Source organism: Alosa sapidissima, chromosome 6 (assembly GCF_018492685.1).
Source record: "Alosa sapidissima isolate fAloSap1 chromosome 6, fAloSap1.pri, whole genome shotgun sequence".
Classification (NCBI taxonomy): Eukaryota; Metazoa; Chordata; class Actinopteri; order Clupeiformes; family Clupeidae; genus Alosa; species Alosa sapidissima.
In genome coordinates this window covers 4,321,844-4,338,563 of record NC_055962.1, presented here as the reverse complement: position 1 = coordinate 4,338,563, position 16,720 = coordinate 4,321,844, and the positions used below count along the sequence as shown (strand labels likewise).

The 16,720-nt window shown below is 44.6% G+C and overlaps 1 protein-coding gene across 3 annotated transcripts in view; it reads right to left on the bottom strand.

The window, feature by feature from the left end:
* fynb (FYN proto-oncogene, Src family tyrosine kinase b) overlaps positions 1-16,214 on the bottom strand; it is a 57,987-nt gene extending 41,773 nt beyond the window's left edge. The window contains exons 1-2 of one of the 3 annotated variants that reach the window (XM_042094618.1): positions 16,043-16,214; positions 1,055-1,123 (exon numbers count right to left, since the gene is read on the bottom strand). The gene's annotated coding sequence lies outside the window, so the exon portion shown is untranslated. The remainder of the gene's footprint in view (positions 1-1,054; positions 1,124-16,042) is intronic. The other 2 variants (XM_042094621.1, XM_042094620.1) reach the window with 2 other exon arrangements.
* Positions 16,215-16,720: the final 506 nt, after the last annotated feature.

The following is a 16,720-nucleotide window of genomic DNA, read 5'->3' as shown; positions in this document are numbered from 1 at the left end:
TGTGCTGCTAGCTAATGGAGGTGTACAGCGCGGTACCATGAATGCTTAACAGCCAGCAGCACCACATGCCTGAGGGAAAACATCAACACCGATGGTGCAGCTTTTTTAATCATGGGGGTCGCTTCAGCGCTTTGCTTTGCTTTGCTTTCTGTAAATGAAAAATGGGCGCACACCGTTCCAGTACAGCCGAGCCCCCTGGACACGACTCCTCTGAGTCTGCCCACCGCTATGTGTAGGTGGACCCACGTCTGCGGGCAGCACAATGCAGACCACAGCATGGCTAATTTGATTTTCCTGCAGTGGCCAGTGGAGTAGAGATGAGCTTGCTGCCAAGCAGAAGAAAGCCATTAAGTCATGGCCCGGCTTTCTAAAGAGAATATGGCAGCGCACAGGGCTGGTATTAAACCTGCTGTCCTGGCTCCTGGACTGACTGATGAATATACAAGAGGAGAGAACGAATGTGAATTCACATAATCTTTTGGGAACATGCCACCTGGCCCTTTAATGAAGCTATCATCTGTCCCACTTAAAACACTGGGATGGAGGTGACCACCCTGGAGACAACAGGCCAGCCACCCCCGTTGGACAGATCAGTGGTGCAGTCATCGCCTGAGCCGTAGCTCCCGGGCCTGTTGTTTGCTTATCACCGTAGTAACATTGTAGTGAAAACATTTGGAATATCAACACAACTCATTACAGTTAATATGAATCTCAGCAAGTAGCTGTGGCGTTTATGACTGCAGTGGTATTGCAGCTAATCAAATCAATGTACCACAATAACAAAACAGACCTGCAGCTACAGTAATCAAAAACTAAATACTCTCCAGGGCACAGACACACACACACACACACACACACACACACAGAGAGAGAGAGACACATGTCCTTTTGCTCTGAAGCTTATGTTATGATGAAGATGCGTCATATCAGTGTTTTAACACCTCTTTATAACAGTCCTTGCACTTAAGACATGCTGCTAACTGAAGCTGTTCTCCAGCTGTAGCGTGTTGCTCCCCCACGCTTGGTGAGTGGAGATTAAACTGACAGTGCTTACCTCGAGTCTCAGTGTCACCACGATCTTTATTTGCTCCACATTGCTTTGTGCGCCGCCAAAACAGAGGCCCTGGGGGCGGAGAGAGAAACACTCAATTATTCATCAGCGCTCGGTCTCCATAAAACATGAACGTCAAAAGGGTCTCATTGAGAGCCGCCGCCGCCCTCCTCCAACAATGGGCCTGGTGGCTCGCCGGTCCCTTCTGCATGGCTGCCCCTCTGACACCAGGCCTTCGCCGTCAGCCCTCCTCCCAAACAACTCGCTACAGAGCAAAGACGCCCGCAGTGCAAAGTCAAATCTCTAACTGTATTTGTCTTGTTACGTCTTAAGCTCAATCCCAGCAAATAGGTGAACTGCCAGAAGCAACCACTTATTAGTGGCTGGTGTCAAATTGGGTGGAAATAGCTAGAGTGTTTATTCTGCATGCATTAGTTATAGTGAGGAGATTATGAAGAAATGAAAAGGTATTTTATTTGGTTGTTGAATAATATAACAGCGCTAACTTATGTTTCCCCATTAAATAGCAACTCCAAAAGGAGTAGCATCAATCAAGACACAATTCTATAACTACCTCTTTGAGCTGTTTCATTCATCAACTAGAAAGGCACTCTGAGACCACAGATCTCTGCCAAGGCCAAATGCCATAATATCGCAACATTAGTGAAAGTGAAACTAAATTGGCAGAGTCGCACAGTGAGTCTGAATCGCTTCAAAACTTTAGTGGCTTCTTTCCTGACTTATGCTTTACCTTTCTGTCAGGTTTCATGAAAATCAAGATAGTGTTCTTCGTGTCATCCGGCACGCAGATCAACACTGAACTCCACACGCTCTCTGAACTATAGGTTCTCACAAACTACACAAGAACAAAACATGCTCAGCGGAGGCCAAACTCCTGTGGTGAGAGTCCACCGCGAGCTACTGCAGAAGGCAGGAAGAACCTCCTGTACAGCAGTCAGCCTCCAGTGAGAACCAAAGCGCCAGTGTCAGATGCTGTGCTGCAGCTCCATCTATCAATATGCATCACCTCATTATGAGACTTATTGCTAGAGGACTAGAGTATTTATCTTCCATGTCTCAAGTTCTGTTCTTTTATGCATGCTTGATGGTTTACCTGATGCTTACTCATGCCATTTAATGAGATAAGAATGAACATATGCGCACACACTCACTCACTCTCACACACACACACACACACAAGCATGCACACGCACACACACACGCACACGCACGCACGCACGCACGCACGCACGCACACACACACACACACACACACACACACACACACACACACACACACACACACACACACACACACACACACACACACACAAACCCACGCACACACGCTCACACAAACCCACACACACACTCATGCACACACACACATACTGAGCTCAGAGTGCTGACTTGATGAGGTTTGGGCCAGCATACTGAGAAGACAACACATCTCCAGAGAAGAGAAGAGCCATAGTGGAGCCTTTGTGTGGCTGTGAACAGAGCTCTGTTTGGACTCCAGTCACATTGACTTACATGGGACATTTACTAAATGCCTTTTATTTACCACAGCAAAGCTCTCATGGGCAACATCTTTTAACAAACCAAAACTAATGCATTTGGCTTGAAAGAAGAGAGTCTCGCTAATCACATCCATGTGTGCCAATCAGGATAAGTTAACTAGTAAACCAAGCACTGACACAACCTAACACATGTGGATACCATAACAAGGCAGGGGATGCACTCATATCTTTCTTAATGACCAACACAACACTGTCAGTCGATTAGCACAGAGTCTGAAGATTCATATTTTTTTTTTTACACAGAAACGACAGACTGGTTGACCAAAGGGAGCACACATTTTCGTTTCTAATTAACGCTAAATAAATGACCCACGACAGATCAGAGTGGTGATAACACAGCGGGCCTGGTGGCCTTCGTTTGTGCTGCCCGGTTGTGTGGAGGCCTGCTGACCACCTCTAGCTGACCAAGGCTAAGGCAGGAGACTGACCAGGGCCCTGCTGCTGCTGCTGTGGGAGGTTCTGACTCGGTGTGTGATTGCGACGGACATTCCTGCCCCTCCTGCCGACGTTCCTTGACCCATTGTTCTGCATTGTTTAAGCAGTTGACATCATCAACTGGACAGGATCCACTCCTGGCCTCATGCCTCTACCCCCCCCCCCCCCCCCCCCCATTCTGCTGTGCTGCTGCCGCTGTCATGTCAGGCCCACGGAGAATACAGCTACAAAGACGCCATTGAAAAGGTCTGCCTGGTAAACACGCAGACTTCTGCCTGCATGCTAATTCGCTACGTTAGTTGCAGTACATGAGGTGGAGAGGGAAGAACCAAAAAAGCCCATTATCGTCCACATTCCATGGCTGGAGGAAAAGGAACTAGCCGCCGTCCAGAAAGGGGAGGGCTCGCTAAACGGTCCAGATTGCCATGGTACCACCCAGACCGAGTGTGGTTGCAGAAGGTAGAGGCTCGCGCCAGACAGCAGCGTTTGAAAGCCAGCGAGTGCTTTTAATTGATGGGTTTTTTGGAGAGGAGCTTTATTTTGGGAGCGGAGGACGAAGCTGAGAGGGAGGCGCAGAAATACCCTGGCCTTCCTGGGCTGCCTGCGTCGGCTGCAAACATGCAATTTGCTGTGCCCTCCGACTGAGCAGCGTGGCAATTTAGCCCAGCCACATGTTCCAGTCCAGTCCGAGGCCTGTCGTCCCCGGGACCGCGCCACGGCCGGGCAGACGTCCCAGCAGGCAGCGCTCCGAGAGAGAGAGAGAGAGAGAGAGAGAGGGAGGGAGAGATAGAGAGAGAGAGAGAGAGAGAGGCCTGGGGGGAACTGATGGGTGTCTTTTTTTTTTATCCTCGGTCCCTCCAATAAAACATAATGGCGTGGGGGGGGGGGGGGGGGGGGGGGGGGCATGACGGAGGATGGAGTGGGAAGGGGAGGGGTGGGGGGGCGTGACTGTAGGGGGAGAGAGAGTCCAGCACAACAAGCACAGTCTTCTCTCACACTATTTACTAGGCCGGATGAGCCTCGCGCTCTCTCTCTCTTTTTTTGCTTTCTCTCTCTCTCTTCTGCTCACTCCATCTCCAGCTCTGTTTCTCTTTTCTCTCGTGCCTGCTGCTGCGTGACACAGAGGCTCAGTTAGGGACTGCTGGGACAACAAGGGGGCTAGGGGCAGTGTGTGTGTGTGTGTGTGTGTGTGTGTGTGTGTGTGTGTGTGTGTGTGTGTGTGTGTGTGTGTGTGTGTGTGTGTGTGAGAGAGAGAGAGAAAGTGTGTGTGCATGAGAGAGAGAGAGAGAGAGAGAGAGAGAGAGAGACTGTGTATGTGATGTGCATGTCTGTATGTGTGTATATGTGTGCGTGTGTGAGAAAAGAGAGAGAAAGTGTGCTTGTGTGTAAGAGAGTGAGTGTGTGTTGTATGGGGGACAACAACAGATTCTCTTTCAGCCTCAAATTAACTTCACATTTATAGCCCACACAGAGATGCTCTCACTGGCCCTACAATAACACCGCTTCTGAACAGCAGCTGAGGGTCTCTGGTACAAAAATGAGGCTAATCTTAATCTGGCAGCAAACAGCACTGTATGCAATATTCATCCACAATGCCTGCCTATCACATGGGGGATATGTTTTATAAAAGCCCTCGCTGGCCTGCTGTGCCTTTAAATAGCCGGGGGAGGAGGACCGTGTGGAGAGGCGACAGCTCCCTCTGTATCTCCGCTGGCAGGACACCTAGCACGTGACTGGCCGCTACGGATGGATACTGTTGCTCTGCAACACACTTGGATGCTGTTGCCCTGGGCAAGCCAGCGATATCCGGAAGAGGCACGTTAGAAATGATACAACCGCGCACAGGAATCAACTGGACCGTCCTGAGGAAAACAAAATGTAAACAAACACCCACACAGACCAAGGTGAGTGGGTGTAGTGGTCAATCAATAGGCCAGGGCCTACTCCTGTCCATCCCTCTCTTGTCCATCCCTCTGCCGTGTCTGCGGAGAGGGACAGGGCGCTTGGGGACTGGGGAGCAGTGGGCCAGGAGGCCAGTGAGGCAGGACGAGGAGAGGAGAGGAGAGGAGGGGGGAGAGGAGAGGAGAGGAGAGGGGAGAGGAGAGGACAGGACAGGACAGGAGAGGAGAGGAGAGGAGGGGAGGGGAGAAGAGGGGAGAAGAGGGCCATTAGGCCAGTGAGGCGCATCAGCCCAGAGCATGTGGCTCCAGCTTTAGTGTGTCTCATCAGGGGCCGCAGACGCAGCCAAGCACAGAGCTGGCATTACACTGCCCGCACGGGCTAGCCATCCATTAGTGGCACACAGGCATGGTTAGCAGTCACGAGAGCAGGCTCTTGCTTGACCACAGGGCAGTTTATAAAGTAGGGTTGGGTGAGTAGGATCATCCACCAATCTAGCTAAAATGTCCCCTAGTGCTACAGTGCATTATCATTCACAATCTGCACAGCCTGGTGTTGCATAGCAGACTACATTCACATAGACAGCCTCTCCACAGTGTCCATCCACACTATGCTCTGGCCCACTCTCTAGCATGGCAAGACCATGTGTCTCAAACCCAGTTCTTCATTAAGAAGCTAGTCTGGATATGAGCTATATTAAGACTTTAGCCATATTTTTGCACTCCAAACAGCATGCAGTGCACAGAACTTTATGTATGCCTTTGTTGCTCTGGCAAGTGTGGTCTTCATTAAGGTTTATTTTGCTGTCAGTTTGTTCTTGCATTGCGAGGCACGGTCATCTTAGTGTTAAATGTGACCCTATCATGGCCAAGCTCATTTATACAGACATAATGAACACTCAATAGCTACCCCAGTGGACCAATTGAAACCCAATGGAACAGTTCCAGACCACAAAGAATGCAGTGAATGCGGGTTCACCGGAGCCTGGCAACCGCCTATTCACATCAGGACACATCGCTTGGATAGCACTATGAGAGATGCCAGTGTGGGATGCACTAGGCACGTCTTCCCCTATCGGACCAAAGCCAGGTGAGTTGGTGCTTTCCAATGTCAGCTGTGTCTTCATTGTCACTTCTGACACAATGACAGGCTTGACTGTGCCTCCGCAGAGCAGTCCTGGGCCAGGGGTTTCACCAGCGCTAACTGATGCTTGAGGCAGAGTCAAAGTGAACGGATTAATGGAGTCGTGTAGTAGTCGGTGCCAAACAAGGTAACTAGTAGTTCACTAGACTAAACAAGATAATCAGTAGTCACTATCAAACACCACCAAATAACCTTAAAAGATAACACAAAAATGGTCAGCATGCAAAATCAAGGTCCTGTTTAATATGTGTGCATTGGCAGCTTGATCAAGAATAGGGAGACCAACCAACATGATTGTAACACTTTTGAAAGGTGTCTATTCTGAAATGTTGCGTTGTAACGATTACCGGTATAATAAACCGCGATAAAAATGTTGACGATAACAATTACCGTTTTCATTTCAAATACCATGATTATCACGGTTGATTACCGCGGTGTGGAAACTGTGTGTTTAATCCTTCCCAGCTTCATCTGAGCCTGCTTTTGACATACAGTAGGCCTGGTACAATGAAACAAAACTGATACCCTACTGATTCTGTTGTCTAATTGATGGATTTAACTACGATTTGGATTAGGCTACAAGTGTTGGGAGTAATGCGTTACAAAAGTAATGTAATTACTGTAATATATTGCTGTTTGCGGTAACGCGGTAATGTAAGGCATTACAAAAAAAAAATTGGGTAATATTTTACTCGGTACAAACTTCAGTAACGCGCGTTACAATGCATTTTAACCAAAAATTAAGCAGTGTTTTGTTTTGATACATATTCGCAAACACCACCGCGAGAACAACAAAGGAGAAAAAATCAGCGCAAATAGTGGAACGTTATCTCCTGATACTGGTTGAAGATGACTGTGGCTGCAGCGGACTCTATTTGCGGGATGGACATAGGCCTACGCTCAGAGACAAGGATATGAAGAACATAATAGTTAGTGCACTTTGTGCAAAACCGAAAGATCTCACTATGCCTCGCGAAATAGCACAAGTCATTTAATGAAACATCTAAAGTGGTGCCACGCTAATCTTTTTGATTCTTGATTAAACACAAACTTCTAGTGCATGTCAGCTTTGAGCTGTGAACTTGAATTCACAATTGAACTTAAAGAGAATAAAGGGATAGAAATGCAGAAAAAAGATTGTGTAGCCTGGAAGTGCCACCACTCCCACCACGCGCATCACGCACTTTGTGTTGGGCACCAAAGGACAGAGGGGGCACCCACATGTAACCAATGAATAGTAGCTTTACTGCAAACTGCAATTCAAACAAGAGCTGGCAAAAAGGCATTATGAGAACGTAAAGATCAATGCTCTTAAAGTGACAGTGCACCATTTTTAAGAAAACAGCATGAATGTTTAAAAACACACAGTAATGGTCTGTAAATAATAGGCCTTTTATTTTACTTTAGGTTTTTGAGTTATCATTTAAATGTCACTCACTCAAAACCACTCACTTAGGGCACCAAAATGGTCAGTAGGCCACCTTCTTGACATGTCTTTATTAAAGGAACCGTATGTAAGAATTGTATTTCAATTAATCATAAATAGCCCTGATATGTCACTAGACATTAAGAAATCATGTTATTTCAAATACTTATATCACTGACAACAGTAGTCTGGCCAAGATATTGTCATTTAAAAAGTGGAGTTGCAGCCCTCAACTGATATTGATGTTGTCATGTTGTGTTTTGGCCTGATGCGCCACCCTCCACCTATCTACTAATCACAAAGTCAGTAGTGTTTCGGCATCCGTGTTGCCAGCTCTGCCAGTCAGAGGGGAGGGGAAGGGGATACATCGCTCTACAGTAGTTTGAAAGTGATTGCAGTACCAGTTTTGGCCACAATCTTACATACAGTTTCTTTAAGCTTTGATTTACAATATAGTAGGCTCTCTATTGATTTTAATGAGCAGGCCTAGGCCTTAGAGTTACAGTATTTATATCACAATTTACCAGACATTGACCTTTTGTCGGTTTTTAACAAAATTCTGACTATGATTGAGCGTAATAAACTGCATTTCGAATGGCAAATCCATATTTCCAGATATTTTGGTGAAAGTAACTTAAAAGTAATGCAATAGTAGTGTAATGCCTTACAATTCAGATACAGTAATATTATAATGTAACAAATTACTTTGAAATGACAGTAATAAGTAATGCATATTTCGATTTTGAAGTAACTTGCCCAACACTGTAGGCTACACCTGATTTTAAAAGGCGGAACTTTTTCACCGCAAAATGTGCACTGCATCATATAGCCACTCTGCGTCTTTTTATGTTAGCGTCCACATTTAATCCATCCCACTCACGATATCAAGGGAATACAGTAGCCTAAAGTTTTATTTTGAACGCTTACTTTGGTTTCACTCATTGCATCCAAATAACAGAAATAGCAAACTCCAAGTTATGGTAGGGTAAGTTAAGCTATAAGCACATAGCTAATTAAACATGAAGAAAAAAGTGAACGGGACTCTTTTGAAACTATTTCAGCTTGTGTAGGCCTATCAGTGCTTTCTGAACATATTGAACACACTTTTAGAAATACCGTGATAATAGCAAAAACCGTGATAATTTTGGTCACTATAACCGTGAGGTTAAATTTTCATACCGTTACATCCCTAGTTGTACTATTACTAAGGCATCAGTTTTAGGTTTACAAGTTGGGAAATGAATCTGCCCCAAACGTTGGCAGGCTCAGTGGCTCAACGCTGTCCATAACATTCCATAAAGTCAGCGCCAATATGAATGGTGGCCCTGACTGAAATGTATGCTGATTATACCCAGGGTTCTAAATTAACTTTTTTGATCACCAGCCAATGTGGCTGGTAACTTTCTAAAGTTAGTAGCCAATCAGAATTTCTACTAGCCAATTTTCTTCCGGTGAAAATAAGAGAATTATGAGTTTATGAGATGAGTGTCACTGAAAGCATTTGATCACTTTATTAACATTTTCGACACGCCGTATTGGCGTTTTGTGTGTCGGCTGCTGTTGATTTCCTAAAGTGTTGAAATGCATACACTACTTCTCAAAAACCGTATGGCAACAATACACATGGGCGTTGATATAGGGCATTTAATTGTTTGAGCACCCACCTACGGAAACATAAATCGGCGCCTATGGTTGACATTGTATAGGCTACTTTCTCTAACATCTAGTGAAAAACAGTTTGCAGTAGCCTACAGATACTATTTATTGGCTAAATGTTGGTCCCTCCTCTGTCTCTCGGGCCCTTTGCACAGGGCGTTTTAAATTTTTCGCCTACAAGCATCTCACGTTCCATCTTCAGCTAATTCTATAGACAATAAAATAAACGATCTTGCTGCTTCAGGTTTTGCTACTGCCAGGGGATATATCGGTGCGACCGAGAACAGAGCTAGCCTGGCTAGCGCCACCACTTCTCAATTAGACGTGGTCTGGAAACCAAACGTTCATTTTCTCGTATTTGAAAAAAATGCCCAGATCCGTTTATTGGGTGCCACGGATGTCTATCAAATGCGTCTGTGCATAGCTCATCATCGTCTTGCTTTCCCCCCTGCTCTGTGATTGGTTCCCTATCTCAGGCGAAAATTTGCTCCATGGTCTCCAGGCTGCCTTAGCAGCGTGAATCAAATCGCGCGCAAGGCAGCATGGGAACACCCAGGCTAGAACAGAGCCTTATTCTCTTATGTATCATTATGTATGTATGTATGTATGTATGTATGTATCATTAGCCTTATGTATCATGCATGCAATGCCTCATGCATCACCGGCCAAATTGGCTAGTAAGTTTTTACTAATACCCGCCAAAATGAATTTTTACCCACATTTGGCGGGTTGACGGGTGTTAATTTAGAACCCTGATTATACCTCCTGAGGAATATGGGCCAGTGCATGTCCCCGATGAGCTCTGCTGGGGCTAGTGCAACAGTAGGGCAGTGCTGACGAGCACGCGGGAAGTGTGTCAGGCAGGCTGTCAGGGGCAACAACAGGGCCACTTCTGCACATTTAAAACTCATTCAAAATGCACGCTGACATTGAATGTTGACCATAACAGGAAATGCTCTGTTTTCAACTGTAGCGCTGGTTCAGAGAGGACAGAGCCATATTGTTTAATCTGACAACAGCCACAGCGACGCATCTACATGCATGATATTAAAAACAACAATGCATACCGTTAAATATGCATGGGGAGGCTCCTTCACCACACATAGGGAACAAGAGTGCTTTTTGTTTAGGCCACAACATAAAAATTGTAAACGCTCAACACTGTTGCATTCATGGCTGGGACCACATCATTAATAAATTACAAAACATGCTTTTGAGTCGACTTCTCTATGTAGCGATCACCACCCACGTCATTAATTCATTCTCCACACCAATGGTACAGCGAGAGGGGGTTTTTCAAAGGGTTTTGCTGTAATGTTTGACTCAAAGTAAAACATAATTGTCACGCATAAGGATGGTTCTTTGTTGCAAGGCCACACACATGACTAATGACTGATATATCAGCATTCACATCCAAGATCTCCATGATGATGTGATGTTGTTGAGTATTATTCTCTCACTGAGCTGCTCATGGTGCATATAAGGACCTAGCACAAACTTGGTCCTTTAAATCAATTCAATGAATATGTGTGATGCACAAAACTACATCTAGGCCTGGTGGTTATCAGAGGTCTCTGTTGGCACTTCCAATACGGTGGTAATTACAACATATTTCCAGCGCTGCACATTTTCCACAGTAAATATGTCATGGCCCTGTTGTCCAAGAAGTAGTCCAGACAGAGCATTTGATGGTGATCTCAGGCAGCAGTGTAGAGGCACAAGCCTGCTGCATGGGGCTCCATTTTTAAAGTGGCCAAAATACATCTATGCAGTGCTTAGTTGAATCCATTTATTTATAGATTTTAAATATAGAATGCCCAATTATACCTCAGAGTGTAGCACTACTGAGAGAGAGTAAGAGAAAGAGAGAGGCTGTGTGTGTGTGTGTGTGTGTGTGTGTGTGTGTGTGTGTGTGTGAAACTCTGCTTTGTTAAGTGCCATGCCTCTGCTACCGTAACACCAGCATGCTGTCTAAAAACACTAATGTGGCAGCATTATGCCGGCTATGTTTGGTTCAGTGTAAACAGGCAAAGCCATCATAACCATGAGTTTTCTTCATGGTAATAAAGCAGGACAGAGAGAGAGAGAGCACTGAATCTAAGAGGTAAATTACTACACTTTAATGGTCTGAGAGTGATTTAAAACAGAATGAGTTCGATCAGTCATCCAATATAAATCGACAAAGAACATTGGAAACTGGGGAAAACAACACATGATATTGTATCAGGGCTTAAAATTCATTTTTCAAAATGGGGGGGAATTCCCCCCTTAGGTTATTCATGTAGGGGGGATTTACACAATTTGGGGGGGAGGGGGGGTCGATTCTGATACCAAGTCAAGAATTGCGATTTCAATACTTCGAAAAAAGTGTTGCAAATCATTATGTTTTCTATGTCATTAGATACAATAAATGTTGACATGTCGAAGACAATCTTTCTGGGATCAAGTGTTGACGTGACCTGAGCTAGCAGGATAGTTACCAAGGAGCTCTTTCCAGATGTAAAAGTTTGCCATGGTAGCGTAGCCTATTTGCGTAAGCGCAAAGTGGTTTTCTCTCTCTCTCTCTCTCTCTCTCTCTCTCTCCGTGTGTGTGTGCGTCTGCATGAGGCTATGTTCAATTCAACTCGGTAGTTGATCAGTCCGGTCAATAGCACCGCATTCACGCCACTTAATGATTAGGCTATATTAACGTCATCAGACAGGCTGTAAAAGTGTATGCGGGAATTTCTCGCATTATGATGGCTAGAGTTGCGGGACTTGAACAAATTATGCGCAATACCCGCAATCCCGCAGTGAAATTTAAGCCCTGCTGTATGCCCTTATGAAATATTACATGGAAACATTTTGTCCCTTCAACACACACACACACACACACACACACCACAACTTTTGCAGATGGCTAGATGGCCGTAAGTGGTGGTCTGATAATGTTGACAGAATCAGTGAGATGAGATCTGGGCTGCGCTCAGGGGACTCGATGGAAACAAACTGTTCTAGCTAATTGAATTCCTTTTGAAGGCTTACTCCCAAGGCAGTCATTTCCAATGGCTTCAGTTAGCTTTGTTTTGACAAGCTTTCATGCAGGCCTATCTGTTTCACACTTCATTTCAGTCCATGATAGGTGTGATATGATATTGACCCTATGGCATTCACATGTGCTTGTGTTAATGAAATCACAAGAAAATAAAAAAAAGAGTGAGTTAATTCATTCCCCTATATGGAGGTCCCACCAGATTGCTTTTTAAATCAGCTTCAAAGTGGTTTTCTGGGTGTACACAACAATGAAGCCTTGCTTAGACTGCACTCTTTATAGGGTTTTTGTTGCCAAAATCTACATTACATATTTTTACAAATAGAAGGATACTTCCACATCTATCCACACTGAAAGTACCTATCTGAGATTATAGTCTGGACGGAGAACATCTCTCTGTGTCCCTCCTGAGTTCTCTGGACCCCATACTGGTCTAGTGCCGAGGGCAGGGACAGAGGGAGAGGACAGGAGCCCATGGTTGGCTGGCAGCTGGCTGGTCACACTGATAAAGCACAGTGACCTCGTTGGACATGCACTACCTGAGCCCCCATATGAACTTTTGCCCTGAGACTGGACCAAACTAAAAGGGACTCGCTGTCACATAAAGATAGTTGAGAATGAGCGCTGGACGGCAACGCTGACTCTGGCTTGTGTTGTTGTCGGCGAGAGTCCTTTGATCCGCACCCGAGCGTGAGCTCTCGGAGACTGTCAGCAAGATGACAGCACAAACTCTAGGCTGCTGTTCTCTTAGCACTGATGACAACCAATGTCACAACACTTGCCTCGTGCAGCCTAGTGTGCCAACCTGTCCTGCAGTGACCCACATGCCACGCAAGCCGGGCCAATTGATTTTTCATATCCACATACCACATCATGAGAGCGCTTAACTTCTTCCCGGGGAGTGGACTGGTCACATGTGGCAGGCTGTGTGGGATTTGGGATGGACTCGGGACAGTTGGACAGGATTTGGCCTGGCAGGAGGGAGATGGCAGGAACTCCCTGTTACATCATTGTGGGCCTCCAGTTAAACTGGCACCAGTCAGCAAGCCCAGTAATCAGCCACGGCCTCATCCACATGCACTCTGCACACATCATGACAGCAACAGTGATTTCACCACTAAGCTCAGACTATGCCGTAATGGCATCCAGAATTGTAAACAAACGCGGGACAAGCAGCACAAGGACCTGAAACAGAGGGGCCCTTCAAATTACACCATCTTGTAACTTTACAACTTTACTTTCCACTAATCTAATGTGTATTTAGTCTCAGACAGCTGGCAAGTGGAAGAATAATGAACTGTTTTAGAGGTACAGCAGCCATGTTGCTAAGACCCAAGAACAGAGGATCCAATCTGATAAGAAAACACAGATGTGATAACCCCAACTGAATAACTGTGTGCCTTGAATACTTTTTAGACTGTTCATTCATTACATATTAGTACTCTGAAGACAAGAGTGGTAATGAGACATTACGGAAACCACAACTTGCATAAAGACCTCTTCTCATTCTTAATTACATAGGAAAAACCTTTGTTGGCAAGTGTAGAGCCTGCAGGCCTATAGCTTGAAGCTTCCTCCGGCTATACAGAGACTAAAAGGGACTTTTAACAAAAGTAGTGAAGTTATGGAGGGTTTCTAGCTTGCATATTTCTGTTGTTTTAGAAGGTATGGTTAAAGTCATTGTTTCTGCTGCTGCTGACCTTGTGTATGGGCATTGATATTGTCCTTGTATTCACTGGTGGCCTGTAAGATAATATACCTGGCCAAACAGGGCTGTCTGCAGTTTCCAAGGTTACCTTTGTGGTGAGCCTTCTGAAGATCATCCAGACCATACCAATTCATGTACAGTACCGCTTCCTTATTGAAATTCACACCAGACTACTGTTCTTTAGCACCTCAGACAATGTATGCATTCAACTCCTATATCAATTGGCTAACGAGTAAGGGATTATTTTACACTTGCATTGAGCACTGTAAGAGATACAGAGCACTTGAAGATGCTTGACTATAATTTGGGTTATTTGGGTAACTTGGGTAATTTGGGTTTGGGTAACTGTTAAATGACACAGCTGGTGTACACAGAAGGCAATCAGTGTTCATCAAAGGCTCACTGCACAACACATGGACACAATTCTCTCCATTTAATAAGAGTTGTAGCCCATTTCTACCCAGGCCCTAATGGACTAATCCCTGATGCAACAAACCGTCTCAAAAGGAAATCAAGTGAGAGACAAGATACTATCATTATTTTGTTTCCTGTCAGGAAGACAAACACAGACTGACACTGAACAAATGTATCCAGTCTTCATTGTCTATTCACAAAAAAATCAAATCCAACCCAAAATACATTTTTGACAAAATAAAGCTGCTTATCATAAACATAGCATCCTCTCAGGAAAATAATATTGATGTTGATATTGGGAGGTAAGGGGACTTTCACTGAGAATCTGCAAAGCTCCTGTATCGTGAGGCTTTGTTTCCTGCTATGTTTACCATCTTGTCTTTTCCAGGTAACTGCAGTTCCTGCTTACAGGTAAGGCTGCATTACCATACAACACCCAAAGATGCATGGAATACTCTGTGCATCAGTAATCAACATTCCATTGACAAGAAATATACAGATTAAAAACATTCTTTCTTAAGATGACTTAAGGCAAAGGAAGTTGCTTTGTGGCCTCCCAATGGAATACAGCACAACATGTTCACATTAAAGTTATGTGAGGGCAGTTGACCTCCAAGTTATTAATTAAAAAAAAAAACATTCAGTAACATTCAAGACATTCAGTCCAATATCTCTTGGAGTTATCTTCCCACGGTTGACACAACATGCTGAGAGACATACAGTAAGATGCTTATAAACAGATGCCTGACCTCTGCCCAAGCAACAACTAAGACTGGTAGGCTATCAATAAATGAAAGATTGTCAATACTTAATTGCACTAGCATTCAATCCAATGTATCAATATATCCAGGCCATGTTCTCTGATTCATTCATAGTCTACTGTAGGCCTATCGCCTGGATGAGGCGTGACGTCATTACACTGGCCAATAAATTAGCCTACCGTATGTTTGTCAAATGCACAACTATTAACATTAAAATATAAAAAAAACATAGTCGTCAAGAGCCAAAAGGTTTCTTTACAAACCCCAGCATCCCTGAGCATCACACGGTGCCAAGTTCCATGTTACATCAATGGCTCGTTCTAGACCGGCACACATGAATTGACTGACAATAACAAGGTGCTCGAATTCGATTATTTTGGGTGTTGAAGAATGTATACTACAAGCAGAAACACTGCATAATTATATGGCCACAATACTACATGTTTTCTTTGATATGGTATTACTGAGATGTTTTTACGACAAAGGGAGGGTGCCGTTAGTCAACGCGAATTACAGAGCCCGAATGCGACACATCCCTGATGGTTGAGACAGCTGGTAGGCTTTTTCCTCTTATTCTGCAGACACAGCACAAAAGCACATCGTTTGAAAAGAACATGTGCTATCCTCTGCTGCACTGCATCTAAGATACATAGGCTACGACAATTGACTCACTAACTTAGACAAATGAGGGCAGCCTAATGAAATGACAACAAATTCAGTGATAGCAAGTAAGTTAAGTCAAACATTTAATTATTTCAAACAACCAAGTTTCAGAACCGTTCTAAGCCTGAACAGACTACACAAATGCTGGCAAATGAAACGAGGAACCAATCAAATTCATTGATTTACTGTAGCGAGCGAACCACGGGTCTGTCCGTTCTCAATGCAAGTATACAGTATAAACTACCTGGCTGTAAAAGACAAACACATTGCCTTACCTGGTAAAACGTCTAGTGGTGTAAGCGAATGTAGTCCATTAGCCTATGTAGGCTTACGGGCCGCTTTACGCCGTTTGATTTGTATTCGAATATAGGCTATTCTACCGAATCGTGATTTTGCGCTCTAACCACTCGCCGCAGCCACAGAGAGACATATGATGGCGAAAATGCTGCTGAACCACAATGAAACTAACGGGACTAGCACTGTGATCGACATCCAGATGGACCAATAGGGTAGCCAGACACACATCATAGGGAGGAGAAACAGGGGTTTGTAAACAGGTTAGGTGGAGTGCAGCCAGACGACATCACCTTCATATTACTCTAACTGCTCTTACCAAAAGCATGAAGAAAATCTAAGCATTTGTGTTTTTGTCTATAGATCGCATCACTAAACCAATTTCAACTTGCAAGCTTAACTTATTTATTCGTGAACCCCCAAATTAGCTTATTTGATAGCCTGCCTGGTTGCCTCTGATTATGGAGACTGTCTCCACACTGAGTTGGTTGGTTTAATGGAACTTGCGCGCAGAAATAATGGAATGTCAGTGAATTATAATCAATTTAAGGGGAAAGGTAGAACAATGCTTTGTTTAATCGTCAGCCATACAATAGGCTGTTGGTTATAGTTTGATATTACTTTTCCCATTATTTTAGCTAAACTAGCCTAATTAGCCT